Genomic DNA, 16390 nt, shown 5'->3' on the forward strand with positions numbered 1-16390 from the left:
AAGAAGGACGAATGCCAAAGAACTGATGCTTTTGAATTGTGGTGCTGGATAAGACTCTTGAGAGTCCCTTGGACTGCAAGGACAGTAAATCCTAAAGGAAATAAGTCCTGAATATTCATTGGAAAGACTTACACTGAAATTAAATTTGTAATATTTTGGCGACCTGATGCAAAAAGTGGACTCATTGGAAAAGATACCGATTGTGGGAAAGATTGAAGGCAATAGGAGAAGATGGTGGCAGAGGATGAGATGGTTAGATAGCATCACTGACTATCAATGGACATGAGTCTGATCAAACTCCAGGAGATAGTGAAGGACAGGGGAGCCTGGCAAGCTGCAATCCATGAGGTCTCAAACAGCTGGACATGACTTAGCAACTAAACAACACCACCACCAACAACATAATATTGTCTTTGTTTTTCTTCAAGAAATATTGTAATTTGAGCTCTTAAATTTGAGTCTAATGTCAATTTTGAGTTAATTTCTGTATACAGTGTTGTAAGGGCCAAGGTTTAGTTTTTATTTTGATGTCCATTTGTTCCAGCACCATTTATTGGAAAGATTATCTTTTCCCTATTGAATTACCTTGGTATTTTTGGTCAGTCAATCTCAATCAGTTGATGATTTCCATCTCTTGAATGATGGGATAGATAAATGTTTCTGTTTTCCTTTTGCTAAGCACAGCTTAAAACTCAGCAAAGGTAACATGATAGTTAGTTACTTGACTTTTATTTTTGCCTCATATATCCCAGACTAAAAACTGGAGATGCTGGACACCCAGAAACAACAACTGTCACATAAAAACCACGAAAGAAAACTTTATTTCTAGGCAAAGAATTAGAACCTTGCCAGAACAAAAACTTTCAGAAAATAAACACTCTACTGTGGCCACACACTACAAAATTTAAATTAAAAAAAGTGAGACCCCCCCAACCCCTCCATCACTAGCAAATATAGAATGAAGAGTCCAGGTTTCTTCACTTGCATTCCAACTACTCTTCCCCTACCAGAGTGATGTCAGGATGGCCAAGCAGCGAGCCAGCTCACCACTCCTCCACAGTATCAGTGGAGACCATACAGGGAGCCTAGACTTCCACTTTGACTCATCCAGTGCTGAGGAAGCAACTCTACCCCTCCATATGGGGCTAACATCAGAAACAGCCTAGATAAGAATCAGAACTTTCTCAGATGTTCAGTGGTATGAAGGCCACATCCACACATAGTTTCAGTGGAGGTCACAGGAGGGTCAGTAACAAGATGTCCCACTCCTTCCCAGCTAGGGATGTACGAGTAGAAGCCTGATGGCCTCTGGTACTCCCACAAATAGCCTGCAGTAAAGGATAGTCATTTCCTCAGGCGTCAGTGCAGGCCAAGTAATAAATCTGTATTTTTCTCCCATCTGACAGGAATGAGGTGGCTGCCCTTCTTCCCCTGCAAAAGTGATGTCAAAGAAAGCTAGTTAAAATAGAAAGTTTAAATAAGATCCACAGTTTCATAACATGATAACCAAAATATCCAAGTTTCAATAAACAAATCACTTATACCAAAACCCAGGAATATCCCAACAGCAGAGTAAGAAGGAGACAGAAAAGAATCAATGAACTTGATGACTGAAGAGAAGAAATTACTCAGTATGAACAATATAGGGAAAAACATATTGAAAAAATAAAAGTAAAACCTCATGGACGTTTGAGACTATAAGAAAAATAATTTCAATCTTTGTGTCTTCAGAGTCCCAGAAGAATATAATGTGAGTGGAAGAATTAATATCTGAAAATTTTGTAAACATCGAACACTATAAACATTGAGATTCATTAAATGGAGGGAACCTCAAGCAGGATAAACCCAAATTAGTCTATGCAAGTCATACCATAGTAAAACAATAGAAACTGAAAAACAAGGAAAAAATCTTGAGAGCAATCAGAGAAAAATGATGCATATGTGTAGGAGGAAAACAATTCAAATGTTCGAAGATTTCATTTCACATCAGAAACCACGGAGGCCAGGAGGAAGTGGTGCAACATTTTCCCAGTACTAAAAGAAAAATATTTTAAACCCAGAGTTGTATATCCAATGAAAATATTCTGAAATGAAGGGGAAACCATTCTCATATGCATGAAAGAAGCCATCTCCATAATATAAAGTGTGAACCACTAAGTTGTGATATAGAAGCTGCAGCAAGTTATCCAGAAGATCTAGCTAAGATAATTAATGAAGGTGGCAACACTAAACAACTGATTTTCAATGTAGATGAAACAGCTATCTATCTATTGGAAGAAGATGTCATCTAAAATTCATAGTTAGAGAGGAGAATTCAATGCCTGACTTCCAAGCTCCAAAGGACAGGCTGACTCTCTTGTTAGGGGCTAAAGTATCTGGTGACTTAAACTCAAAGCCAATGTTCATTTATCATTCTGGAAGTCCTGGGACCCTTAAGAATTATGCTGAATCTACTCTGCTAACTTGGCCTGCGTGCTCTAAATGGGACAACAAAACCCAGATAACAACTCATCTATTTACAAAGTGGCTTACTGAATATTTTAAGCCCACTGCTGAGATTTACTGTTCAGTAAAAAAGATCCCTTTGAAAATATTACTGCTCATCAACAGTGCACCTAGTCACCCAAGAATGCTGGTGGAGATGTACAATGAGATGAATGTTATTTTCATGCCTACTAACACAATATCTATTCTGCAGCCCATTAATCAAAAAGTAATTTCAACTTCCAAGTCTTATTATTTGAGAAATACTGTAGCTGCCGTAGCTGCCGTAGACAGTGGATCTGGGAAAAGTCTATTGAAAATCTCTAGAAAGGACTCATCATTCTAAATGCCGTTAAGAATATTTGTGATTCATAGGAAGAGGTCAAAATATCAGCATTAACAGGAGATTGGAAGAAGTTGATTCCTACCCTCATGGAAGACTTTGAGGGGATCAAGACCTCAGGGGAGGAAGTAACTGCAGATGTGGTGGAAAATAAAAGAACTAGAATTACAAGTGGTGCCTGAAGATGTGACTTAATTGCTGCAATCTAAAGATAAAATTTTAATTTTCTTTTTATGGATGAGCAAAGAAAGTGATTTCTTGAAATAGAATATCCTTCTGATGAGGATGCTGTGAAGTCAACGGAATGACAACAAAAGCTTTAGAATATTACCTAAAATTAGTTGACAAAACAGTAACAGATGTTGAGACGATTGACTCCAATTTTGAAAGAAGTCCTATTGTGGATAAAATGTTACCAAACAGTATGGCACGCTGCAAAGAAATCATTTGTGCAGCAGACTTCACTATTATCTTATTTTAAGAAATTGTCACAGCTACCCAAACCTTCAGCAGCCACCACCCTGATCAGTCTGCAGCCATCAACATCAAGGTAAGATCCTCCACCATTAAAAAGATTATGACTTGCTTAAGGCTCAGATGGTTAGTACATTTTAGCAATATAATATTTTAAAATTTGTATATATATATAAATGTGTGTATATATATACATTTTTTAGACATAATGCTATTGTGCACTTAAGTGACTGCAGAATAGCATAAGCTCAACTTTTGTGTGTACTGGGAAAACAGAAATATTCATATGACTACCTTTTCTGCAATACTGGTTTTATTTTGGTGGTCTGGAACTGAAGTGTAGCTGTATGTTTTCTGACCACAAGAGAATAGAACTATAAATCAATAACAGAGAGGTAACAGGAAAACCTGAAGACCTAAAAAATCCTGGCACACTCCTCAATATTCTGCTGGCTAAAGAGGAAATTTCAGACTTCCCTGAAGTTGTGACTGAATTGCTATAATACAAAGATAAATTTTTAATTTTCTTCTTATGGATGAGCAAAGAAAGTGATTTCTTGAAATAGAATTTACTTCTGATGAGGATGTGGTATAGTCAATAGAATGACAACAAAAGCTTTAGAATATTACCCAGAATTAGTTGACAAAACAGCAACAGATGTTGAAACGATTGGTCCAGCAGATGGGAACCTGCCTGCCAATGCATAGGTTGGTTTCCTGGTCTGGGAAGAGTCCACATGCTGTGGAGCAACTAAGCCTGTGCGCCACGACTACTGAACCCACGTGCCCGAGAGCCAGTGCTCCACAGCAAGAGAAGCCACCACAATGAGAAACCCATGCACCACAACTACAGAGTGGCCCCCATTTGCTGGGTGCAACTAGAGAAAAGCCTATACGCAGCAATGAAGACCCAGTGTAGCTAAAAATAAATAAATATATTTTATAAAAGAAGAAATTTCATAGAAATTTTAGAAATACATTGAACTTAATATAAATGTTGGAGAAGGAAATGGCAACCCACTCCAGTATTCTTGCCTGGAGAATCCCAGGCAATCCCCTCTGGACAGAGGAGCCTGGTGGTCTACAGTCCATGGGGTCGCAAGAGTCGTACATGCCTTAGCAACTAAATGAAATGAATAAAGAGGAAAAGTCACATCAATAATGTAACCTTCCACCTTAAGAAATCACAAAAAGGCCAAAATAAGCTCAAAGTAAGCAGAAGTACTATTCATGGGGTTCTCAAGGCAAGAATACTGAAGTAGTTTGCCATTCCTTTCTCCAATGAACCACATTCTGTCAGACTTCACCAGCATGACCTGTCCGTCTTGGGTAGCCCCATACGGCATGGCTTAATTTCATTGAGTTAGACAAGGCTGTGGTCCGTGTGATCAGATTGGCTAGTTGTCTGTGATTGTGGTTTCAGTCTGTCTGACCTCTGATGCCCTCTCTCAATGCCTGACATCTTACTTGGATTTCTCTTACCCTGGGCATGGGGTATGTCTTCACGGCTGCTCCAGCAAAGTGCAGCTTCTGCTCCTTACCTGGGATGAGGGTTATCTCCACTCAGCCACTGCCTCTGAAGTTTGGGAAACTCAGCAGTGGCCATGGAGAGGGTCATTTTCCTTTCCAATCCCAAGAAAGGCAATGCCAAAGAATGTTCAAACTAATGCACAATTGCACTCATCTCACACACTAGTAAAGTAATGCTCAAAATTCTCCAATCAAGGCTTCAGCAATACGTACACCATGAACTTCCAGATGTTCAAGCTGGTTTTAGAAAAAGCAGAGGAACCAGAGATCAAATTGCCAACATCCGCTGGATTATTGAAAAAGCAAGAGAGCTCCAGAAAAACACCTATTTCTGCATTATTTACTATACCAAAGCCTTTGACTGTGTGGATCACAACAAACTGTGGAAAATTCTGAAAGAGATGGGAATACCAGACCACCAGACCTGCCTCTTGAGAAATCTGTATGCAGGTCAGAACACAACAGCTAGAACAGGACATGAAACAACAGACTGGTTCCAAATAGGAAAAGAAGTACATCAAGGCTATATATTGTCACCCTAGTTATTTAACTTATATTTAGAGTACATCATGAGAAATACTGGGCTGGAAGAAGCACAAGCTGGAATCAAGATTGGCGGGAGAAATATCAATAACCTCAGATAGGTAGATGACACCACCCTTATGGCAGAAAGTGAAGAAGAACTAAAGAGACTCTTGATGAAAGGGAAAGAAGAGTGTAAAAGTTGGCTTAACGCTCAACATTCAGAAAACTAAGATCATGGCATCTGATCCCATCACTTCATGGCAAATAGATGGGGAAACAGTGGCTGACTTTATTTTTTGGGGCTCCAAAATCACTACTGATGGTGATTGCAGCCATGAAATTAAAAGACGCTTACTCCTTGGAAGGAAAGTTATGACCAACCTAGACAGTATAGTAAAAAGCAGAGACATTACTTTGCCAACAAAGGTCCATCTAGTCAAGGCTATGGTTTTTCCAGTAGTCATGTATGGATGTGAGAGTTGGACTATAAAGAAGGTTGAGAGCTGAAGAATTGATGGTTTTGAACTGTGGTGTTGGAGAAGACTCTTGAGAGTCCCTTGGACTGCAAGGAGATCCAACCAGTCCATCCTAAAGGAGACCAGTCCTGGGTGTTCTTTGGAAGGACTGATGTTGAGTCTGAAACTCCAATACTTTGGCCACAGCATGCTTTGGTGAGCATCAAAGAGGTGACTCATTTGAAAAGACCCTGATTCTGGGAAGGATTGTGGGCAGGAAGATAAGGGGATGACAGGATGAAATGGTTAGATGGCATTACCAACTCAAAGGACATGGGTGATGAACTGGGCGATGATGGACAGGGTGGTCTGGAGTGCTGCAGTTCATGGGGTTGCAAAGAGTAGGACATGACTGAGCAACTGAACTGAACTGAAGCATAAGTAGAAATAATAAAGATAAAAGAAGACATCAATAAAATTAAAACAGAAAAACTGGGAAAATCAGAAGAACCAAAATCTGATACAGACCGTATGAAACTACCACAACTTACCCAAAGTGAAGTAATTATTTGAATAGCCTTATTATAGAGTCAGACATGACTAAAGTGACTTAGCATGGATGCATGCATTGGAGAAGGAAAATGGCAATCCACTCCAGGATTCTTGCCATGAGATTCTGAGGGACAGAGGAGCCTGGTGGGCTGCTGTCTATGGGGTCTCACAGAATCGGACACGACTGAAATGACAGCAGCAGCAGCATTGTTATTAAGAAAAGTAAGCATAATTTTCAGTTCAGTTCAGTTGCTCAGTCATGTCTGACTCTTTCCGACCCCATGAAATGCAGCATGCCAGGCTTCTCTGTCCATCATCACCTCCCGGAGTTCACCCAAACCCATGTTCATTGAGTCGTTGACGCCATCAAGCCGTCTCATCCTTTGTTGTCCCCTTCTCCTCCTGCCCCCAATCCCTCCCAGCATGAGGGTATTTCCCAAGGAGTCAGTTCTTCGCATCATGTGGCCAAAGTATTGGAGCTTCAGCTTCAGCATCAGTCCTTCCAATGAACACCCAGGACTGATCTCCTTTAGGATGGACTGGTTGGATCTCCTTGCAGTCCAAGGGACATTCAAGAGTCTTCTCCAACACCACAGTTCAAAACCATCAATTCTTCGGCGCTTAGCTTTCTTTATAGTCCATACATGACTAATGGAAAAACCATAGCTTTGATTAGATGGATCTTTGTTGGCAAAGTAATGCCTTTGCTTTTTAATATGCTGTCTCTGTTGGTCATAACTTTTCTTCCAAGAAGCAAGCATATTTTAATTTCATGGCTGCAGTCATCATCTACAGTGATTTTTGAAGCCCAAGAAAATAAAGACTGTCACTCTTTCGTCTTCTATTTGCCATGAAGTGATGGGACCTGATGCCGGGATCTTTGTTTTTTGAATGTTGAGTTGGCGTTAAGCCAACTTTTTCACTCTCCTCTTTCCCTTTTATCAAGAGACTCTTTAGTTCTTCTTCACTTTCGGCCATAAGGGTGGTGTCATCTGCCTATCTGAGGTTATTGATATTTCTCCCAGCAATCTTGATTCCAGCTTGTGCTTCATCCAGCCTGGCATTTCACATGATGTACTCTGCATACCAGTTAAGTAAGCAGGTGACAATATACAGTCGTGATGTACTCCTTTTCCTATTTGGAACCAGTCCATTGTTCCATGTCCAGTTCTAACTGTTGCTTCTTGACCTGCATACAGATTTCTCAGGAGGCAGGTAAGGTGGTCTGGTATTCCTATCTCTTGAAGAATTTTCCATAGTTTGTTGTGATCTACACAGTCAAAGGCTTTAGTGTAATCAATAAAGCAGAAGTAGGTGTTTTTCTGGAATTCTCTTGCTTTTTCTCATAATTTAAATGTCCCCAAAACAAATTTCTAGGTATAGATTATTTTACTGCAGAATTCTACTTAATGAAGAAATAATACCAATTCTACGCAATATTTTTTAGAAATTTTTTAGCTTATATTATAAAGGCAGTGTTGCCTTGCTACCCAAACCAAGCAAACACAGCTCAAAAAGAAAGTCATGGGCCTATATCCTTCATGAATATAGACATAAAAATTCTTTTAAAATTATCAAATGTATTTCAGCAATATATAAAAGCATTATAAGCCATAACCAAGAGGGAGTTATTCCAGTGATGCAAGGTTTGTTCAATATTTGAAAATTATTATATCAATAAACTAAAGAAGAAAAATCACATGATCATGTCAATTCAGGCAAAAAAGCATCTGACAAAATTCAATACACTTTTTTGTTACAAATCTTCACAAATATAGGAAAAGAGGGGAACTTCTTCAACTTATTAAAAATCATCTACAAAATGTTGCAACTAATATCATCTGTAATGATGAATACTGAATTCTTTTTCTAAGGTTGAAAACAAAGTAAAGATGTTCACTCTTGCCACTGCTGTTCAACATAGTACTCAAAGTTCTAGCCAGCTCAATAAAGTAAGAATAAGAAATTAAAGCTCTGCACATCAGAAAGGGAGAAATAAAACTATTCTACTTGTGTAAGACATTGTCTATATTGTGAATCTCAGAGAATATACTAAACAGTCCTAGAACTGAGTTCAGTGAAGTTGTAGGGTATTGCAAACATAAATTGATGAATAAAAATTCTTAAAATTTATTTTTTTTTAAATCTGGGAAATACCTTGTTAAAAATATAAGAAGCTGAAGTAAAGACTGGAGAATGTATTCCCAAATCATGTATATGACAAGAGAATCATATCTAGAATATTTAAAATGCAATACTGAAAGACAAAGAAACCAGTCAGGAAATGAGCAAAAGACCTGAAGAGATGTTTCACTTAAAAAGATATACAGATATATATAGATGGCAAATAAGCACATAAGATGTTCAACGTCATAAACTATTAGGAGCTTCCCTGATTGCTCAGCTGGTAAAGAATCCACCTGTAACACAGGAGACCCCAGTTTGATTCCCAGGTCAGAAAGATCCGCTGGAGAAGGAATAGGCTACCCACACCAGCATTCTTGGGCTCCCCTTGTGGATCAGCTGGTAAATAATCTGCCTGCAATGCAGCAGACCTGGTTTCGATCCCTGGGTTGGGAAGATCCCCTGGAGACGGGAAAGTTTACCCACTCCAGTATTCTGGCCTGGAGAATTCAGTCCATGGGGGTCACAAAGAGTTTGACACGGCTGGGCAACTTTCACTTTCATCATAAGCTATTAGCGAAATGAAAATTAAGATCACAATTAGATATCAATACATACTTACTGGGCTTCCCAGGTGGCACTAGTGGTAAAGAACCTGTTTGCCAATGCAGGAGACACAAGAGAGGTGGATTTGATACTTGTGTTGGGAAGATCCCTGGAGGAGGGCATGGCAACCCACTGCAGTATTCTTGCCTGGTGAGTCCCATGGACAGAAGAGCCTGGTGAGCTATAGTCCATAGGGTAGCAAACAGCTGGGCACAACTGAAGCAGCTTAGCATGCATGCACATATATACCTATTAGAACAGCTAAAGTAAGGGGGGAAAAAAAGTGACAATACCAAACCCTGCAATTTATGTAGAGAAACTGAATTTCTCATATGTTGCTGGTAGAAATACAAGATAGTACAACTACTATGGAAAACACTTTGACAATTTCTTTTAAAAATTGATATATACTACCTCAGAGGATTAAAGACATATTTGCACAAAAATCTGCACATATTGTTTTTAGCAACATTACAATATTGTAATAGCCCCAATTTGGCAATAATAAAAATATTTCTAATGGGTGAATAGATAAACAAATTAGAATAAGTCCATACTATGGAATACTACTTAGCAATAAATGGAATGAATTATTGATATAATAACTTGGATATATATCAAGCGTATTGTGCTGAGTGAAAAAAGCCAACATCAAAAGGTTACATACCATATAACACCATTTATTAATATATCATATTCTTGAAACAAGAGCAAATTATAGAAATAGCAAACAAGCTACAGGTGAGCAAAATGTAGGAAAAAAATTATCTTGGTAGTAATGGAAAAATTCTGTCTCTTGTGTGTGATAATGGTTATAGAAATGCACATATGCAGTAAAATGACATGGATTATATGCTCACATCATATCAATGTCAAGTTCTTGGACTTTTTTTACACTGTAATCATGTAAGATACGACCATTTGGGGAAATTGGGTTAATGGTACATGAGATGTTTGTACTGCCTTTGCAACAGGGTACGGATTTTAGCTACACAATGAATAAGTTCTGAGCAACTATAGTTGATAACACTGTATTGTATAATTGAAATTCCCCGAGGGAGTAGAATTAAATGTTCTCACCAAAGATATATAGTGATGGATGTGTCAACTAAGCAGATGAGATGAATCCTTTCATAATGCATACATGCACTGAAAAATCACAATGTACATTTTAAATATCTTATAACTGTATTTGCCAATTATATCTCAGTAAAGCTAAAAGTACATAGAAACAAGCAACATTGCATTATAAAATTAGAAAATTATGCAATAAAAAATCGAAGATACCGATATTATGGAATTAAAAATATCATGATAACAACTTTTCAAGAGATTTTAATTTAATTGTTGACATTAAAGTAATGAACTAAGGGTATAAATTGTAGCAAAAATATATACAGCCTTTTTTGTTGTTGGTAAAACTTTTATATGGAGTTGATAGGTTTATATTATACAGTTAATATCAAAGAAAGACCACTTTTATTTTTCCAATTGTGGCTTTCTGCTTCAATTTTGGATTATTCCTAATTTGTATATGCTTCTCACCTTACTGGGTTTAAAAATACAAAATAAAGTAAGTAAAATAAAACTCTAATTCTACATTTAAATAACAAGCAGATTGTTCAAAAAAAGTAAATCAGACTCAGCTCTCAGTTCTACCACCATCCTGACCCACTGAATTAGCAGACTCAGGAACTGCTTTGCTAATTGAAGTCTGAGAAGCACTATGCTCATTGTCCAATGTGTTGTTTCTATCGATTCCATATTCATTGTATATGACACTATGCATGAGATAGAGTTGGTATATTAAAGTATGAATGAAAGTCACTTGGAACAGATCTTGAAAAAAGAAATGGAGACGGTTTGAAATTTTATATTTTTGGATAGTCGTGTGAAAGTGCTTGACTAAATCATGTTTTGTAAAGAGGTCTTGGTGACATTCTTTGCTGGTGGGAGGTAAGAATTGGGTAGGTGAGCAGGTGGAACGTGGCATCTACTCTGACAAAAGCAAGAACAGCCCTGCTGTTTTACAGTTCTGGCTTTCACACATTGAATTCTTCACTTTGGCTTCTATGACTTCAGAGGACAAATCCATTGTTATTCAAATTGCTTTCCCTTAAAAGCAACATGTCATTTGCTTTGAAGCTTTGAGGATTTCTCTTTGTCTTAGGTTTTCAGACATTTAATTATGATGTGTCTTGGCATGTCTTTGGCTTTATCTTACTTGAGGTTCATTCAACTTCTTGAATCTGTAGGCATGAGGGACTGACAAATACCCCCCATCCAAAAAATATCTGTGTCAAACCTTGGGGAACAAGTCAACAAAGCCTTAATTTGAAAATGGATCTTGTCAGGTAAAGCAAGATGATTGGCCAAGGGAAACCTGGAAGAAATGCCTCACATAAATGATTCAAACAGCCATCAGGACACGGCTCTCTCTGAGTCCACCTATATGTGGCTATTCACATGTACTATTTTCCTCCTAATAAACACTTGACTTGTTTCACTGCTTTCTGTCTCTTTATGAGAATTTATTTCTAAAAAGCTGATAGCTCAAGGCCTTGTCACTGGCTACTGGTCTTGGAGGTCGAGTGGCTAGGACTCAGAATTCTCCTGCCATGGCCTGAGTTCAATCTCCACTCTGCTATTAAATTTATCCAGGTAGCTTTTTATTTTAGTTATTATATTTTCTCAGTTCTGTAATTTGTACCTGATACTTTTAAGATAACTATTTCTTTTCTATAATTTTCCATTTCTATTTGTTTCAAGAGAATCAGTAAATGCTTATTAAAACATCTTCATGATGTTTGCTTTAAAATCCTTGTCAGAAAACTTCAACATTTGGTTTTTGTCTGTTAATTGCCTTTTCTCATTCATGTTGTTATCCTCCCAGTTCTCAGTTTGATGCATGACTTTCACTAGTATCCTATCCTTTTGGGATATTATGAGACTTGATCCTACATAATCATTTTTTTAAATATAAATTTATTTATTTTAATTGGAGGTTAATTACTTTACAATATTGTACTGGTTTTGCCACACATCAACATGAATCCACCACAGGTATACACGTGTTCCCTATCCTGAACCCCTCCTCCCTTTTAGCAGGTATCTGCCTGTAGAGGTGAAACACAGAGGTGCAACATCCTCCTGGGTGTATGTATTCATCTTTCTTTTTTATTTATTTATTTATTTTACTTTACAATAGTGTATTGGTTTTGCCATACATCAACATGAATCTTCCATGAGTGTACATGAGTTCCCAATCCTGAACCCCCCTCGCACCTCCCTCTCTATACCATCTCTCTGGGTCATAACAGTGCACCAGCCCCAAGCATCCTGTATCCTGCATCTAACCTAGACTGGCGATTTGTTTCTTACATGATATTATACATGCTTCAATGCCATTCTCCCAAATCATCCCACCGTCTCCCTCTCCCACAGAGTCCAAAAGTCTATTCTATACATCTGTGTCTCTTTTGCAGTCTCGCATACAGGGTTAGGTTATCATTGCCATCTTTCTAAATTCCACATATATGTGTTAGTATACTGTATTGGTGTTTTTCTTTCTGGCTTACTTCACTCTGTATAATCAGCTCCAGTTTCATCTACCTCATTAGAACTGATTCAAATGTATTCTTTTTAATGGCCGAGTAATACTCCATTGTGTATATGTACCACAGCTTTCTTATCCACTCATCTGCTGTATTCATCTTTCCACTGAGCCCTGCCAATGCTTCACTACAGAAGTGGAGCACACTGACTCACTTGCTTCCCTGCGGGGATGTAGGTGAAAGTTCAGCCTTCCTTCTGCTTTTGACCCCTTCTGGGTGAAACATTGTATGACATACCAGCACATTGCCTCCAAGTTGAGGAGGTGGTGGTATAAGCTCCGCCCCTGTTGGCCTGAGGGGAGGGAAGCAGAGGGCTGACTCACACTGTTGGGGTGTCAGTCACTCAGTTGTGTCTGACTTTTTGTGACTCCATAAACTGCAGCTTACCAGGCTCCTCTGTCCATGGGATTCTCCAGGCACGAATACTAGAGCGGGCTGCCATTCCCTTCTCCAGGGGATCTTCCTGACCCAGGGATCAAACCCAGGTCTCCTGCTTTGCAGGCAGATTCTTTACTGTCTGAATCACCAGAAAAGCGACAGACAGCTTATTCTGAAGAGATTTTGGTGAGGGAAATTGATGTCCACCCATGTCTCTGGTAAGAGAGTGAGCTCACCACTCAGCCCCGTGACAGGAGGATTGTCACCTGCTCCATGGTGCAGGGAGTAGGTGGAAGACCAACTGAAGCCAGGGAAGAAGCAGTTCTCTCCCGTGGCACTTGGCTGATGGAGGATGGATAGTGCCAAATGAATTTCCATCCTTAGCTCAGCCTTCCTGGCTATTGGCTTGGAGGGCCAGCCTGCTCAAGGCTCTCTGTGTCTGTGCTTGCAGTGGCTCAGGGGAAGCTCTGCAGCCCTACCAGGACGCTGGGGAGCAGCAACACTTCTCCCACTTGCCAGCCCTCCCAGATACGTTTGTTGGGTTACATCCAGGGATTTACAGTTGTAAGGGGAAGACTTGGGAGCAATGGGGTTGCTCTGCTTTGATGAGACCAGAAGTAATCAAGTACTGACGTTTAAAAATTCCATCTGGGACTAAAATTCTCAGTCTTTGACATTTCAGCTGGGTTGGAAACAAATCCTTTTCTTCATTCATCACATTCTAGAACTCTTTGTGCTGCGATCCCAGATTGAGGGTGGGGGCAGTGGGTGGTTTAGATTAGAATGTCCAGGTCTACCTCCTGGCCTGTCCACTTACTTGCCCATTACTTTAGGCAAGTTACTTAAGCTATCTTTGCCTCAATTTCCTCATTTGTAAAATGGGGATAACAATGTTTAAAAATGCTTGACAGGGTAAGTATTATAGCTTAATTGCCATTATTATGATTGTTTCTTGGCCTCTTTGTGTGTTAGTCGCTCAGTCGTGTCTGACTCTTTGTGACCCCAAGGACTGTAGCCCACCAGGCTTCTCCATGGACTCGTCCAGGCAGGAATACTGGAGTGGGTTGCCATTTCCTTCTCCAGAGGAACTTCCCAACCCAGGGATTGAACCCTGATCTCCTGCATCACAGGCAGATTCTAAATCTGAATACTTTCTTCCTTTCAGATCCTCTTTTAATCCCATGACCCTCTAGCTGCTCGTTCCATTACTACTTTGCCTCTTTCCTCTCTAAACTAACACAAAGTCTGAGCCAGGAAGTATCAGGTGAAATAAAGCATGAAATCAAGAATATTTTATTGTCAGAAGCAGGAGATTCTCAAAAACAGCCTGGAAATTGATGATGGGTCACCACCTTTGTCCACTTGGATGTTCGCTTTGAGCAATGAACCTCATGAAGACATTTGACATAAACAAATAAGCTTTTCATCTTTATAATGTTTTCTCCAACAGACCTTTATAAATACCTTTCAACTTTTTTGTCCACTTAGCAAAATCCAGTCTTCCAGAAGTGAGCAGCTAAGTGAGAATTCATCATTTCTCAGAAACCTTCATAAATGACTGCTCAGTAAATGCTGTGGAGGGAAATAGGCATTTGGACTTTCCACCATTGGCTGTGATGAATGATCTACATGAAGCTTTTAGCTCAGAGGTTTAGCTTAGCTATTTAAGAGGTATTAAAAGTAAACTATTTGCATAATTTTTTCATACATTTATAAGAGCCAATATTTGCCAATTTCTTCTCAAACAAATTTTTTAAATTTTTTAAGTTGAAGTATAGTTGATTTACAATATCAAGTTAGTTTCAGTTGTACAGCAAAGTGATTCAGTAATGCATATATATATATTCAGATTAATTTTCATTATAGGCAATTAAAAATATTAAGTACATTTCCTCATGCTATACAATAGGTCCTTGTTTGCTACCTACTTTATATATAGTAGTGTATATATGTTAACTCCAACCTCCTAATTTATTTCTCCTTCTTCTTTCCTCTTTGGTATCCATAAGTTTGTTTTCTGTCTATAAGTTGATTTTTGTTTTGTAAAGAACTTCATTTGTGTCATATTTTAGATTCTACATACAATATTTGTCTTTCTCCTCTTGGCTTGCTCCACTTAGTATGATAATCTCTATCATACTAATAAACTTTTCATCTGTGTTCCTGCAATTGGCTTTTTTCCATTCTTTTAAACTAAATTCTTGTTCTCATGTTTTTGATTATGGGAAAGGCAATGGCCCAAATACTTTATAAAGCCAAGTTGCTTTCTGCATATAATCGATGTGCAGAAATGGGCCTTTTGTATCAGTATAAACAAAATGCAATAGGGTATTTCAGAATCCATCTTTAACACATTAGATGAAAGACCAGAGACTACATAGCAAGTGCCATTGCTCTTTTGGGAATAAGCATTAGAATGCACCCATGTTAGCTCTTTCTATCAGCTGATTGAAAAACTGCTACCATCAGAACAGAACAGCAGCATTTGGAGGTATAAGAAAATTCTGGAAATTTCTAGGTAGGAGTGAGTTTATAGGGAAGGCTTCTTTGCATCCACTCATAGTGGCAGTCTCATCCCTCTCTTCTTGCCATACCTCACTTTTTTTTTTTTTTTGTTGGAAGAGGGCGCTTTAATATTTTAGAATTAGAAAATATATTCTTTTGAAATACTAAAAAAAATAAAGCAACAGGTAAAACTATTTCAGTGATTTGGTGTGTGTCCTCTTTTTTTTTTTCATTTATAAACTTTTCATTTTGTATTCACGTATAGCCTGGAGAATCCCTATGGACAGAAGAGCTTGGTGGGCTACAGTCCATGGGGTCACAGAGTCAGACATGACTGAGCAACTAAGCACAGCACAGCACATAGCTGATTAACAATGTTGTGACAGTTCCAGGTGAACAGCAAAGGGACTTGGCCACACACATACATGCAGTCTCCCCGGGACTACTAGGAAAAAGACAGGTGATGTTACCCTCAACTGGACATCTCAGCAGAAGCATATTTCCCTGGTGAACATACCTTGAAATAAATCTTACTTTGCATAAATCTTACTTTACGTTTCTCCCTAGAGCTGCTAGAATATTTCTCTGAACACAACTGCTTCTTGATACCTGTTAAGCATAGCCAAATAAGGTCCATCTACTCAAGGCTATGGTTTTTCCAGTGGTTATGTATGGATGTGAGTGTTGGACTGTGAAGAAGGCTGAGCACCGAAGAATTGATGCTTTTGAACTGTGGTTTTGGAGAAGACTCTTGAGAGTCCCTTGGACTGCAAGGAGATCCAATCAATCCATTCTGAAGG

This window comes from Ovis aries, chromosome 18 (genome assembly GCF_016772045.2).
Source record: "Ovis aries strain OAR_USU_Benz2616 breed Rambouillet chromosome 18, ARS-UI_Ramb_v3.0, whole genome shotgun sequence".
Classification (NCBI taxonomy): domain Eukaryota; kingdom Metazoa; phylum Chordata; class Mammalia; order Artiodactyla; family Bovidae; genus Ovis; species Ovis aries.